A 16,104-nucleotide genomic window follows, 5' to 3' on the forward strand; every position below is an offset into this window, starting at 1 on the left:
ATAAGCCTTAACTCGAATTTATAGACCTACTATATAGAGGCCTTTTTTCTAGTATTTATCCCTTATAACCTTTAAAGGGACTATAAAGACGACCGATCCTACCTTCTACGTTAGGCTTAAGGTGCCTAGCTACCTAAGCTGCCCTAAGATATCTATCCCGCTAAAGGTTTTAGCTTCTATAGTAAAGATATTAAGGATAGGGGTCTCTAAGAGGTTAAGGACGCTTCGGGCTACTAGCTTAGTCTAGCTAGTAAGAAGGTCGGCCGATTTAATAGGTAGATTCTTAAGGTATAAGGACTACTTTTCTTATTACTCTAGAAGCTTCTTTGCTATATATAGGGCCTTTATTATTATAACTATATTACCTCTATTTAAGGTCGATAGAGCTAATATAGCTAGTTCCCCTATAGCATTATTAAGCTCGTTACGAAGCGTAATAAGGTTAATAGTTAGCGTTAGTAATTCCTTCTTTAGCTTTAAGATAAGTTAGAAGTCCTCTTTTACGTTCCTCTTAGCTAGGGCCTTAGCTAGGGTCTTAGCTAGGGCTTTTACTAGAGCCTTAGCCGGGGCCTTAGCCGGGGCCTTAAGCGCCTTCTTTATAGTAACCTTAGCCTACGAGCTTACTTTAAGGTTTCCTTAAGTAGCCCTAGGCTACTAAGCGGCCTTAGGCTAGTATAGGGGCTGTTATAGGGGCTGTTAGCGGTCTAGGGTCCTTATAGCTACCTTCTTAAGCCCTTTTATAAGGGTCTTATAAAAGGGTTCGATTTTTTAGGCTTTCTTAAGGGCCTAGAGGGCCTACTAAAGGAAGCCCTAGGCCCGGTCCCTAGGAAAGGGGTACTAAGGCTAGGGCTAGGTCTACTATAAGCGTTAAAATATAGGTTAGATAAGCGTAGGGCTAATAGGGCTACTAAGTATAGCTTTCTTTTACCTCTTTACTTACTTTAAGGGCTAGTTAGGCTAAAAGTAGTTAGCCTAAGGTAAGGCTAGGCTAAGCTTAAAGAGGCTAGTCTTTAGTATAGGCTAGGTATTATCTTCTATCTTAATATCCTCTAGGTCTTAGTCTTAGGTCCTAGGCCTTTCTTCTAGGGTCCTTAAAAAGCGTTAGCTTTTTAGAGCTTCTTTTAAGCGGGCCCTAGCCTCTAAGGTACTTATTTCGACTCTTAAGTTAAGGGGTTAAAGTTAAGGAGGCCCTCCTTATATCTAGGCCGGGGTCCTAAGTCGGGTCTAGGCTTAGTCCTATTAGCGGGGGGGGGTATATACCCTTAGTTAGTAAGGGCGGGGAAGAGTTTTCTACCTATATAGGGGAGAACCTCGCTTAATTTATAATCTTTAGTAGTATATTACGTACCCGCTAGTAGCTATACGAGGCTATACTTAAGGGGGCGTAATACGCTATTTATAATAGTTCTAGGCGTATACTTTTTCTATGTTTTAGGCTTAGTTTCGAAAAGTTAGCTAAGAAGATATTTAATCTTAAGGGGCTCTACTTATTAATTAGCGCTTTTAAAAGAGCTTATAAATATACTAGTAGTCTAGCCTTATTATAAGTAAGCTAGCTTAGACCTCGCTTACTTAGACCTAGTAATAAATTTATTATAGCCTCCCCCTTTAACCTTAGTTTAGGCCCCTTAACTAAGAGAATAAAAACCTAAGGGCGAAACTAATAACTTAATAAGTACGGTACGAAGCTATTATAATAACTTAAATACTAGCTTAGTAAAAGGCTAGTATTAATAAATAGCTTACTAAGCTTTATAGTAAAAAAAATAAAGTAAAGCTTAGAAAGATATTATTATAAGATAAGGTTAAAGATAATTATATATTACTTAATACTTATACTATTAATTAATATTATATACTTTATATATATAAAGGAGTTACTTTCTAAGGTTACTTTTATCGCGAAGTATAGCTTAATTTTATAGTTCTTAAAGATATCCCTTAGTAAGAGGGAACTAAGAAGCTAAAAAATAGGTTTTAAAGAAGGAGCTAAAAAGAGGTATAGAAAGGAGGGTAGGGTTATAAAGAGAAGTAGAAGTAGTAATAGCTTCTTATAAACGTAGTAAGAAATAAAACGGATATACTAGTAACGGCTAGAAAAGAAGGGAAAACCTAGTAAAAAGCTTAGTAGTTAAAAGGATCTTAATAGCTTCTTTAAGTAAGATCTTCCTTATTAATTAAGATATTAAATAGGTATAAAAAGAGGCGTTAGATATAGGAAAAAAGGATTATTAAGGTAATATAATAATTAATCCCTTACTTTAATTACTACCCTTATAAGATTTAAATCTCTTTACCTTACCTATCCGACCCCTTACTTTTAATTTTACCTTTATATATTTTTATATATTTCTTATATCTCTCTTTATAAGAGTTATAAGCTTAAGAGGAATAGTATTCCTATAACTTTTAATTACTATAAAAAGCACCTTTTTTATATCCTTTATAGCTTCCTTTTACCCTTCTTATTAAAAAAGCTAATTTTTAACTAACTTTTCTACTCTTCCCTTATAATAATATCGAAAAATAACTCTACCGCCCTTATAGGCTATAAGATAATTCTTAAAAAGCCCTAAGATTAAGATAAGTAGGTAAAGGAGCTATAAGCTTGTATAAATAAAACTATTTATAATTTAGTCTTCTTTAATAAGTAGGACCCTCTTAAGCCCCCTCTTTATCTTAGGGCAATAGAATTTATGGAGGGAGCTTCCCTTTTCTCTAAGCTAACCTTTATATAATAAAGAGCTTTTTCTACTACCTTAAGTAACTATAAGAGTTACTATAAGGAGTACCTCTATAAGATAAAGCTACTAACTACTATATATATAGCGATAATAAAATCCGTTAGTACTATAAAGCTAATCTCTTTTTAAGAGGAAGAGACTCTTAAATAGTAGCTTTTAAAGCTTAAGACCTTAATAGCTCCCTTAAAGGGCTATATAACTAACTATATTAAGAAGACCTATATAATATACCTAGGAGCTTTTTCTACTAGGAACTTACTAGCTTTATTATAGCTAGCTAAGTAAGAAGAAATCCTTAAGGAAGCTAACTAATACTTCCTTATAAAAGCTCTTTCTAGCTAGTAGCTATAGGATATATCTCTATTAATAAAGCCTATTAATAACGGTTACCTAACTATCTTTTAAGAGGCTAGCTAGGAACTAAATAAAGAAGCTACTAAAGTATAATAATAAGTAGTCTTATTCCTTTATAGCTAGTACTTAACCTAGACGGTTCGACCTATAGCCCTTATTACTATGGCCCCTACTACTACTACTACTACTATAGCTATTACCTTTTTAGCTCTACCTCCCTTAAGAGTATTAATACTGTCTTTAACGGCTGCCTTAGGCCCGGCCCTAGCTCCGCCTCTTACTTTAGGCCCGGCCCCGGTCCTATTAGTTAGACCGGCCCGACTAGTCCCTTAATAGACCTTTTAGTCTATTAGTCGAAAAATTAAGGAACTAGTCGAAATCGAACCTCTTTATTAAAATTAGTAATAAAGGGTAAAAAGGGGGGGTTTTTAAGTAGACCTTTTAGATCGGGACGAGGATTCCTTAAAGAAATAAAAGACTAAACGAAACGGCTGCTTAGCCTATAAATGCCTAGGCTATTAATTATTATAATACTAGTAGGTCTTTAAGGAAAACCGACTTAAAGGATTTAACTATTTAAAGAGGCTATAAGAAATAATATAATAGTCTCTTAAGGAGGACCTCTTATTATAAAAGAAGATAGACGAGATTTAGGTTACTAAGAAATAGTAACTAACGCCGCTACCCTTATTTAAGCCGTAAATTTAAGGGAAAATCGTTAGTATAGTAAATCTAGCCTTTATCTTCGTTATAAATTAATAAGGCTAAAACTAACTATTAGAGCCCTCCGATTACCCCTTATAAAAATTAGCTATCCTTAACTTTAGTACTTCCCTCGATATCTATAATATACTCTTTTAATTTTAGTCCTTTAAGAAGGTATAAAGGGAATACCTTATTACTAAGGAGTTAACTATATTAATAGAGGGATATAGAAGGGTGAATTTTATAATAAAATTACTTAATAGGTCTATATAAATTCTTCGATAAAAAAAGGTAACTTTTACCCTTATTTTCTAACGAGCTTAATTTCCTTCTACCTTCTTCGAAAGGAAGGAATCTTCTAAGATATAACGTCTAAGCCTATAAGGCTAGTCTAAGAGAATTAGACTATTAGGCTTATTAAGGAGAAATTTAGTTAATTTATTCTTAAATTCTAACCTATCCTTAGAAAGGAATCTATTAAGAAGTTAGCTTTCCTTACTAAGAGGGTAGGTTTTAAGGACCTTCTTTTAGTAGCCTAAGGAGACAGCCTTTTTTAGTATATATAACTTAGTTACCTAGGCCCCCTAGCTTTATATAAGCTAGGCTAATAATAAGGCATATAAATAAGGGGCCTAAAGACTATTAAATATAAATACTATAGCTAAGGAAAGACTAAGAGACGAATTTCTAGACGAACGCCTTTATAGCTAGACTAGATATATAAGGAAATTTAGGTCGACTAAACCGATATCTCTAAGGACTAAGAAAGCTTTATTAAGATAATATTTTTATAGACGCTTTTTTAAGGATAGTTTTCCCTTATTTCTTATAGACCTACCTAAGTAAGTATAACTAGTCTACCCTCTTAGACTTCGTTAACTAAATAAAATCCTACTTTAGCGATAAGGTAAAGAAGATATAGTTTAATAAAGAGCTATTTATAAAGGATATCTTAAAATAGCTTTAAAAAAGGGTATTTTACCCCTTTAGTTAATACTAAATACCTAGGCCTAGAATAGAGGAGTAGAAAGATTAAGGGGTGCTATAATAGAAAGGGCCTATATAATAAGACTTACTATAAGGCTTTTATATAACCTTTAAAGGGAAGTTATTAAGAATGCTTATTACTTATAGAACTAGACCCTTAAAGGGACTACCTAAGGAATAAAATAAAAATCCCCCCTTAAGCTCTTTATAAAGAAGAAAGCCTCGCTAGCCTACCTTTATACTTATAGCTATAAGGTATACGCTATAACTACTAATATATAGCTATAAAGGAAGAAGAAAAGAAAGCTTAATCTTAGAGCCTTTATTAGTTACTTTATTAGTTATAATTCTAGAAATATCTTTTAGATCTAGATTCCTTTTTTATAAAAGGTTATTTTAACTAAGGATATAATTTTTAACGAATCTAGCTTCTTTAATAGAAAGAGGGATTAATAGCCCCTCTTACTTTTATAACGTTAGCTAATTTAAAAGATCTAAATTCCCCCTTCCTAATAGTTATAAGAAGAGGCCCTAAATAAGAAAATAGAAAAAGAAACTAACGTTAAAGTAGTTAAGGATAACGCCGACTTTAAAGAAGAAAAGGAAGCTACTAAATTAGATAATCTAGATAAAAAAGGAGACTATAGGAAAGCGGTAAAGCTAGAATATACCTACCTTCCTACGCCTCCTCTTATAAAATAAGAAGAAGATCTAAAAGTAGCTTTCTTTATTAGTCTTCTTATATCGACTCCTAAGGGGGTAGGAAAGGCACCTCTCTTAAAGGATTACCTAGCTGCCTTTTTATCCTTACTTTAAGAAGTAAAGGAAGGTATAGGGCCCGACACGGTTACTAAAGAAGACTAACCTCTCCCTTATTTTAATCGTTTTTCCGACTTCTATCTAACGCCTATAAAAGATAGTTCCTATAAAGCATTTATAGTAGGCCGGCTCTTTAAGCTATAACTATTAGTAAGGAAGGTATATAAAAGAGACCTCCCGGACCTACTAATAAAGTAAAAGTAGCTAGAAAGATACCCTTTTAAAGACTAGGTTTTCTAGGCCTAGAAAAACTACTTAGCCTTATATAAAGAGATAGGGTCTTTTAAAGAGGTCCCTAAAGAAAAGGTAAGAGGAAAATAGGTCCTTAGCTATAAGTAGGTCTTTATCTATAAGACTAATAAATATAGCTTCCTTTAAAAGTATAAAGCCCGGCTAGTTATCTATAGGAATTAATAGGAAAAAGGGGATCTACTTACTAAGGTAACTACCTTTATAGGGATATATTTTTAGACCCTTAAAGCTATAGTAGTAGAATTTAACCTCGAACTTAATTAAATAAATATAGTTAACTCCTTTATTAACTACTTACTTAAGGAAGAAGAAGTTATCTATATATAACTTCCTCTTAGTTTCTAATAACTAGGAAAGGTTCTATAGCTTAGGAAAGCTCTATATATACTATAAAGATTACCCCTTTTTTAGTAATAGTATTTAATAGGTTCCTTTAAAGCCTTAGGCTTTAAGAAAGTCCCTTAAGAACTATATATAATATAAAAGGGAAAAATTATAGTCTTTTTCTACGTCGATAATATTATCTAGGCCTACCTAAAAGAGGAAGAAGTAACTATTAAGGAGGCTATAAAAGGCCTATAATAAAGGTATAAGGTAACTAAGCTAAGGGAGCTAAAGTAGTTCTTAGGGATATAAATCCTTTAAAATAAGTCCTAACGGACTCTCTAGCTTACCTAGGACGCCTATATTAATAAGGTCGCTTATAAATTCCTCCTTAATTTCCTTAATAAGAAGCTTCCCTCTATACCTATATTAAATAAAGAGCTTTTACCTAATCCGTCCTTTTAAGCTAAGGAGTAAGAGAAATACTAATATTAATAAAAGGTAAGCTCCTTACTTTTTTTAGCTATTTCTACTAGACCGGATATCTCTTTTATAGTCTCTTAGCTAGCTAGGTATAACTAGAATCCTAGCCCTAGGCACTAAGAAGTAGTAGACTAAGTAATCCTTTATCTCTATTTAATAAGATTATATAGTCTATACTTAAGAGGGTAGGAAGGAAATTAGCTATTAAAATCTTCTTTTATTTAATCGATTCGTCCTTTATAGATAATTCCTTAGATAGAAAGAGCTTATAGGGGTATATTTCTTATATAGAGAGATATAAGAAGTATATATAAAATATATAAAAGGTAAAAGTAAAAGTAAGGTGTCGGATGGGTAAGGTAGAGATATTTAAATCTTATAGGGGCAGTAATTATAGTAGGAGAGTAATTATTATATTACCTTAATTATTCTTCTTTCCTTTATCTAACGCCCCTTTTTATACCTATTTAGTATCTTAATTAATAAAGAAGATCCTACTTAAAGAAGCTATTAATATCCTTTTAACTACTAAGCTTTTTATTAGTTTTTCCCCTCTTTTTTAGCTGTTACTAGTATATCTATCTTATCTCTCGCTACCTTTATAGGAAGCTATCGCTACTTTTACTTCCCCTCTTACCCTTACCCTCCTCTCTATACCTCCTTTTAGCTCCTTCCTTAAAACCTATTTTTTAGCTTCCTTAGTCCCTCTTACTAAGAGATATCTCTAAGAACTATAAAATTAAGCTATGCTTTATAATATACCCCCTTAGCTATAGCCTACCCTTATAGTAAGGGTATAGCTAATATAGCTTTAAGCTAGTAAGCGTATAAAGGAGGTTCTTAGCTCTATACTTATCTCTTTACTCGAGGAAAGTAAGGGCCCTTTTAGGTCCTTAGGCTCTTTTAGACCTACTTAAGGAATAAGGGCCTAAAGAGGGGATAGTCCTATAAGAAAGGGGGCTGTCTTAAAAGGGAGAAACCTAATTAAATAAGGGGCCCTCTAAAAGGAAGACCTCTTTCTTTTCTTTAGCTTTAAACGTTACCTTCTTATATAGGCCCTTAGCTCCTCTTATAGACTCTTAAGGCGGGCCTTTAAGGATAGCTTCTTATAGAAGTCTTTTAGCTTAATTTACTATAAAAAGATAGCTAGCTTCTACTTTAGTAAGGGCTTTATAAGACCGTTTACTTTTATTAATACTATTAGAACCTAACGGACGGAAATAAGTCCCTTTTAAACTTCTTAGTATAGCTAATACTAATAGATATCGATATACTATAGCTAGGTCGATAGCTTTACGTTTTCTATTAGAATTTATATAGTCTATATATTATTATATTCTATAGATAATAGGGTCGGAATTTATAGTTATAGAGATATTAATAGCCGGCTAAGGAAAATTGCTTTTTTAAACGCTTTTAAAAGAGCTAGTAGCTTTACCTCCGTGCTTAAAGTTATAATAGTAGCTTACTTCGAAGCTCTCTAAGTAATAGTTCCTTTAAAAAGGGATATAATATACCCTTATAAGCTCTTTCTATTTAAGGAATTATCTATAAAGGACGAATCGCTTAAATAAAAGAAGATTTTAGTAGCTAGTCTCCTTCCCTACCCTTTTAGGCATAGACTATATAATCTCGTTAAATAGAGATAAAAAATAGCTTAGTCTACTACTTCTTAGTACCTAGGGCTAGGATTCTAGTTATACTTAGCTAGTTAAGAGACTATAAAAGAGATATCCGGTCTAGTAGAAATAGCTAAAAAAAAAGTAAGGAGCCTACCTTCTATTAGTATAAGTATTTCTCTTACTCCCTAGCTTAAAAGGACGGATTAGGGAAAGGCTTATCGTTTAATATAAGTATATAGGGAAGCTTCTTCTTAAGGGAGTTAGGGAGGATTTTATAAGTAACCTTATTAATATAGGCGTCCTAGGTAAGCTAGATAGTCTATTAGGATCTATCTTAAAGGATTTATATCCTTAAGAACTACTTTGGTTCCCTTAGCTTAGCTATCTTATACCTTTATTATAGGCCTTAAATAGCCTCCTTAGTAGTTACTTCTTTCTTTTTTAGGTAGGCCTAGATAATATTATTAACGTAGAAAAAGACTATAACTTTACCCTTTTATATTATATATAGTTTCTAAGGAACTTTCTTAAAGCCTAGAGCTTTAAGGGAACCTATTAACTACTATTACTAAAGAAGGGGTAATCTTTATAGTCTATATAGAGCTTTCTTAAGCTATAGAACCTTTCCTAGTTATTAAAAACTAAGAGGAAGTCGTATATAAATAACTTCTTTTTCTTTAAGGGGGTAGTTAACGAAGGCGTTAACTATATCTATCTAATTAAGCTCGAGGTTAAATTCGACTACTATAGCTATAAGGGTCTAAAAAGATATCCCTACTAAGTTAGTTACCTTAGTAAGTAGATCCCCTTTTTCCTATTAATTCCTATAGATAACTAGCCGGGCTTTATATTTTTAAAGGAAGCTATATTTATTAGTCTTATAGATAAAGACCTACTTATAGCTAAGGACCTATTTTCCTCTTATCGTTTCCTTTAGTACCTTTTTAAAAGACCCTATCTCCTTATATAAGGCTAGGTAGTCTTTCTAGGCCTAGAAAAACTAGTCTTTAAAAGGGTCTTTTTCTAGCTACTTTTAGTTTGCTAGTAGGTCTAGGAGGTATCTTTTATATACCTTCCTTACTAATAGCTATAGCTTAAAGAGCCGGCCTACTATAAATGCTTTATAGGAACCGTCTTTTATAAGCGTTAGATAAAAGTTAGAAAAATAATCGAAATAAAGGAGAGGTTAGTTTTCTTTTATATCGGCCCTATACTTTCTTTTACTTCTTAAAGTAAGGATAAAAAGGTAGCCGGGTAATCCTTTAAGGGAGGTACCTTTCCTACCCCCTTAAGGGTTAAGATAAAAAGACTAACTAAAAAAGCTACTTTTAAATCTTCTTCTTATTCTATAAGAGGAAGTATAGGAAGGTAGGCGTATTCTAGCTCTACTACTTTCCTATAGTCTCCTTTTTTATTTAGATTATTTAATTTAATAGCTTTCTCTTTAAAGTTAGCGTTATCCTTAACTACTTTAATATTAGTTTCTTCTTTTATTTCCTTATCTAAGACCTTTTCTTAAGACTATTAAGAAGGGGGAATTTAGGTCTTTTAAATTAGCTAACGTTATAAAAGTAAGAGGGGCTATTAATCCCTCTTTCTATTAAAGAAGCTAGATTTATCGAAAATTATATCCTTAGTTAAAATAACCTTTTATAAAAGAGGAATCTAGATCTAGAAGATATTAATAGAATTATAACTAATAAGGTAACTAATAAAGGCTCTAGGATTAAGCTTTCTTTTCTTCTTCCTTTTTAGCTATATATTAGTAGTTATATCGTATGCCTTATAGCTATAGGTATAAAGGTAAGCTAGCGAGGCCCTTTTTTTTATAAAGAGCTTAAAGGGGGATTTTTAGTTTATTCCTTAGTTTAGTTTCCTAGGGTCCTTAAGGTCCCTAAGAGTCTAGTTCTAAAGGTAATAGGCGGTCTTAACGACTTCCCTTTAAAGGTTATATAGAAGCTTTATAGTAAGTCTTATTATATAGGCCCTTTTTATTATAGTACCCCTTAATCTTTCTACCCCTCTGTTCTAAGCCTAGGTATTTAGTACTAATAGTAAGGGTAAAATGCCCCTTTTTTAAAGCTAATTTAAGATACCCTTTATAAATAGCTCTTTATTAGACTATATCTTCTTTACCTTATAGCTAAAGTATGATTTTATCTAGTTAGTAAAGTCTTAGAAGGTAAACTAGTTATACTTACTTAGGTAGGTCTATAAGAAATAAGGGAAAACTATCCCTAAAAAGGCGTCTATAAAAAACATTACCTTAATAAAGCTTTCTTAATCCTTAAAAACGTTAGTTAAGTCGACCTAAATTTCCTTATATAGCTAGTCTAGCTATAAAGGCGTTCGTTTAGAAATTTATCTCTTAGTCTTTCCTTAGCTATAGTATTTATATTCGACGGTCTTTAGGCCCCTTATTCGTACGCCCTATTATAAGCCTAGTTATATAAAGCTAAGGGGCCTAAGTAAGTAACTTATATATATTAAAGAAGGACGTTTCCTTAGGCTACTAAAAGAGGGTCCTTAGAACCTACCCTCTTAATAAGGAAAGCTAACTTTTTAAGAGATTCCTTCCTAAGAATAGGTTAGAATTTAAGAATAAATTAACTAAGTTTTTCCTCGATAAGCTTAATAGTCTAATTCTTTTAAACTAGCCTTATAGGCTTAGACGTTATATCTTAAAAGATTCCTTCCTTTTAAGGAAAGTAAAGGGAAATTAAGCTTATTAAAAATTAAGGGTAAAAAGCTACCCTTTTTTATCGAAGAATTTATATAGACCCGTTAAGTAATTTTATTATAAAATTTACCCTTCTATATCCCTTTATCTATATAGTTAATTCCCTAGTAATAAGATATTGCCTTTATACCTTCTTAAATAACCGGAATCGTAAGAGTATATTATAAATATTAAGGGAAGTACTAAAGTTAAGGATAGCTGATTTTTATAGGGGATAGTTAAAGGGTCCGAACGGTTAGTTTTAGCCTTATTAATCTATAGGAAAGACGAATACTAGATTTACTATACTAATAATATTTCCTTAGATTTATAGCTCGAATAAGGGCAGCGTTATTATTAGTTACTATTTCTTTATAACCTAAATCTCGTCTATCTTCTTTTATAATAAGGGGTCCTCCTTAAGAGACTATTATACTATTTCTTATAGTCTCTTTAAAAGGTTAATTCCTTTAAGTCGGTTTTCCTTAAAGACTTACTAATAGTCTTCTAGCTAATAGGGCTTTTTATATACTTAGTAGGTAGGTCGATTCCTCTTTATATATTATCTCTTCGAGGAATCCTTATCCTTTTTTAGAAGGTCTACTTAAAAACCCCCCCTTTTTACCCCTTATTACTAATTTTAATAAAGAGGTTCGATTTTAACTAGTTCCTTAATTTTTCGACTAATAGACTAAAAGGTCTATTAAGGGACTAGTTAGGCCGGTCTAACTAACGGGACCGGGGCCGGACCCGGAATAAGATATATAGCTAGGGCCGGGGCAGCAGCTATAGTTAACGACGGCGTTAAAGCTCTTAAGGGAGGTAGAGCTAAAGGAGTAATAGCTATAGTAGTAGCAGCAGCGGGGGCTATAGTAATAGAGGCTATAGTAGCTATAGGTCGAGTTATCTAGGTCGAGTGCTAGCTATAAAGAAATAAGACTACTTACTATTATACTTTAGTAGCCTCTTTATTTAAGTCCTAGCTAGCCTCTTAAAAGATAGTCGAGTAACTATTATTAATAGGCTTTATTAATAGAGATATATCCTATAGCTACTAGCTAAAAAGAGCTTTTATAAGGAAGTATTAGTTAGCTTCCTTAAGGTTTTCTTCTTACTTAGCTAGCTATAAAGAAGCTAGGAGGTTCTTAGTAGAAACGGCTCCTAGGTATACTATATAGGTCTTCTTAATATAGTTAGTTATATAGCCCTTAGAGGGAGCTATTAAGGTCTTAAGCTTTAAAAGCTACTACTTAAGAGTCTCTTCTTTTTAAAGAGAGATTAGCTTTATAGTACTAACGGATTCTATTATTACTATACGTATAGTAGTTAGTAGCTTCGTTTTATAGAGGTACTCCTTATAGTAACTCTCGTAGTTACCTAAGGGAGTATAAAAAGCTCTTTACTATATAGAGGTTAGCTTAAAGAAGAGGGAAGCTCCCTCTATAAATTCCGTTGCCCTAGGATAAACAGGGGGCTTAAGAGGGTCCTACTTATTAAAGAAGACTAAATTATAGATAGTTCTATCTATATAAGCCCGTAGCTCCTTTACCTACTTATCCTAATCTTAGGGCTCTATAAGAATCGTCTTATAGACTATAAGGGTAGTAGAGGAATTATTTTTCGATATTATTATAGGAGAGGGGGTAGAAAAGATAGTTAAAAATCGGCTTTTTTAGTAAGAGGGGTAAAAGGAAGCTATAAGGGATATAAGAAAGGTGCCTTTTATAGTAGCCGGAAGGTATTAAAATACTATTCCTCCTAGGCTTATAACTCTTATATAAAGAGATATAAGAAGTATATATTAAATATATAAAGGTAAAAGTAAAAGTAAGGGGTTAGATAGGTTAGGTAAAGATATTTAAATCCTATAGGGGCAGTAATTATAGTAAGGGAGTAATTATTATATTACCTTAATTATTCTTCTTTCCTTTATTTAACGCCTCTCTTTATACCTATCTAGTATATTAATTAATAAAGAAGATCCTTCTTAAAGAAGCTATTAAGATCCTTTTAACTACCGAGCTTTTTACTAGTTTTTCCCCTCTTTTCTAGCTATTGCTAGTATATCTATCTTATCTCTCGCTACCTTTATAAGAAGCTATCGCTACTTTTACTTCCCCTCTTACCCTTACCCTCCTCTCTATACCTCCTTTTAGCTCCTTCCTTAAAACTTATTTTTTAGCTTCCTTAGTCCCTCTTACTAAGAGATATCTCTAAGAACTATAAAATTAAGCTATACTTCGCGATAATATTATATCCCTTTTTAAAGGAACTATTACTTAAAGAGCTTTAAAGTAAGCTACTATTATAACTTTTAGTATAGAGGTAGAGCTACTAGCTCTTTTAAAAGCGTTAAAAGAAGCGATTTTCCTTAGCTAGCTATTTATATCTCTATAACTATAAATTCTAACCTTATTAACTATAAAATATAATAATATATAGACTATACGAATTTTTATAGAAAATATTAAGCTATCGACCTAGCTATAGTATATCGATATCTATTAGTATTAGTTACGCTAAGTAGTTTAAAAGGGACTTATTTCTATCTAGTTAGGTTTTAATAGTATTAATAAAAGCTAACGGTCTTATAAAGCCCTTACTAAAGTAAAAGCTAGCTATCTTTTTATAGTAAATTAAACTAGAAGACGTTTAAGAAAAGCTATCCTTAGAAGCCCGCCTTAAGATTCTATAAGAGGAGCTAATAGTATATAAGAGGAAGGAAATATATATAGCTAAAGAAAGGAATTAGGACTTATCTTAAAGAAGGGGCCCTAGCTTAATTAGGACTTATTCTTCTTAAAGGCCCCCTTTTAATAGACCTATCCTTAAAGAAGCCCCCTTTTCTTATAAGACTTAATTTCCTCCTTAAGGCCCCTTTTTCCTAAAATAGGTCTAAAAGAGCCTAGGGCTAAAACCTAGATTTCTTAAGTAAGGGATAAGTATAGACTAAGACCTCCTCTATACGCTTACCGGCCTAGGTATTTAGCTTTACCCTTTCTATAAGGGCAGGCTATAGCTAAGGGGGTATATCGTAAAGTATAGCTTAATTTCGTAGTTCTTAGAGATATCCCTTAGTAAAAGGGAACTAGGAAGCTAAAAAATAGGTTTTAAAGAAGGAGCTAATAAGAGGTATAAAAGGAAGGAGGGTAGGGGTATAAAGGGAAGTAAATGTAGTAATAGCTTCTTATAAAGGTAGCGAGAGATAAGATAAATATACTAGTAATAGCTAGAAAAAAAGGGAAACCTTAGTAAAAAGCTTAGTAGTTAAAAGGATATTAGTAGCTTCTTTAAGTAGGATCTTCTTTATTAATTAAGATACTAAATAGGTATAAAGAGAGGCGTTAGATAAAAGAAAGAAGGATAATTAAGGTAATATAATAATTAATCCCTTACTATAATTACTATCCTTATAAGATTTAAATCTCTTTACTTTACCTATCTAACCCCTTACTTTTAATTTTACCTTTATATATTTTTTATATACTTCTTATATCTCTCTTTATAAGAACTTTATAGTAAAGCTAATATAATTCTAACTAACTAAATAATACTTAGAATAGCTAGTATAAGTTTCTTATATATTATAACTACGACCTTATATAAGGGCGGACTAGCTATAAAAAAAGAAGGGTTTTTATTTAAGTACTTTAGTTTTTCCCTCTTATTTAATACTAATATTTTAAATACCTTTAGTTAGGCTACTAGTATAATCTTAATAATTTATATATATTACTTTAAGTTATTACTTTTAACTAACTTAAGAGATATATTTATTATAGTAAAGAAGGATACTACTTTAATAAGTATAAGGTATACTTATAAGACTATAAGATTAAATTTATAATATATAAAGTAGTAAATAAAACTCTTTACCTTAAAATAAGATAATAAAAGTATAATTCTCTTAGTACTTATTAATAAGTTCTTTTAAACTAGTATATATATTTAAAGGCTTATTTTATACTAAGTAAGTATATAGCTAGACTCCTTTATATTACTACTTTATAAAATAAGTTAATAGTATAATTATACTATCTTACTTAAATTAAGCTATTAGTAAAAAGGAATTTAGCTTTTTAAACTAGGTTTAAATATATAAAAGCTTATATAAATAAGCGCTTAGGAGTTTAAAAGTAAGTAATATAAAAAAGGAAGTTAATATATACTTTATATATATTAATTAGCGCTATTATATATATTAAATAAGTAGCTATTATTATTTTATAATAAAAGTATAATAAATATAAGTTATTATAATTACTATTAATATATAATAAAGTAGTACTACTCTTAGTTATATAAAGCCCTACTATTATAAAAGGCTCTTAATTACCTAAGCTAACTAAGTATTACGTTTACTTTAATCTTATACTTATAGGAGTATAGATATCTTATATATATATATATATACTAGAGCGGGCAGTTTAACTAAACTAAGTAATTAAATATTAGCTTTAAAGGTAGCTAAAAATAGCTATTTTATAAGGGAATATATATTATAGTATAATTAGTTAGTATTAAGGGCCGGTATATACTTAGTATAGTAGTATAGGGCCGAATAATTATTTATCTAAAGCTAAGGAGAAAGGAAGAAAACTCTACCTTAGTCGCGACGGTTATCTATCTTTCTTAGTCCCTAGCTCGACCTATATTTAAGTACTATTCGGCCTAAGTTTAGGTCGAGCTCTACCTATATATAGGTCTACTTCGGCCCGACTTTAGTGCAGTCGCTATAGTATAACCTTAGCCTTTTACGGGTATAGCCTATAATACTACCCCCGCTCTCCCCCTCTTATTAGTAGTGCTCCCGTTCCTCTCTTACCGCCTTTCCGTTATCGCTATCCCTTTTTTCTCGGCGCGCGCGGTCGCTTCCTTCCGCCTTACGCTCGCCCTATCCCTTTATACCCCGCCCTTTCGTACGCCTATTCCGCCCTCTCCTTCCCTCCTTTATATATATACCCCTATATCTTACTAACTATACGCGTGCCCCGCCGCGTATAAATACCCCTCTTCTATCCTTTCTCCTTCTTCCTTTCTTTTTCCTCCTTTAAGCTTTACTCCCTCTACGCGCGCGCCCCTACTCTACCTAACT

Source organism: Hirsutella rhossiliensis (genome assembly GCF_020360975.1).
Source record: "Hirsutella rhossiliensis strain HR02 chromosome Unknown scaffold00009, whole genome shotgun sequence".
Lineage (NCBI taxonomy): Eukaryota > Fungi > Ascomycota > Sordariomycetes > Hypocreales > Ophiocordycipitaceae > Hirsutella > Hirsutella rhossiliensis.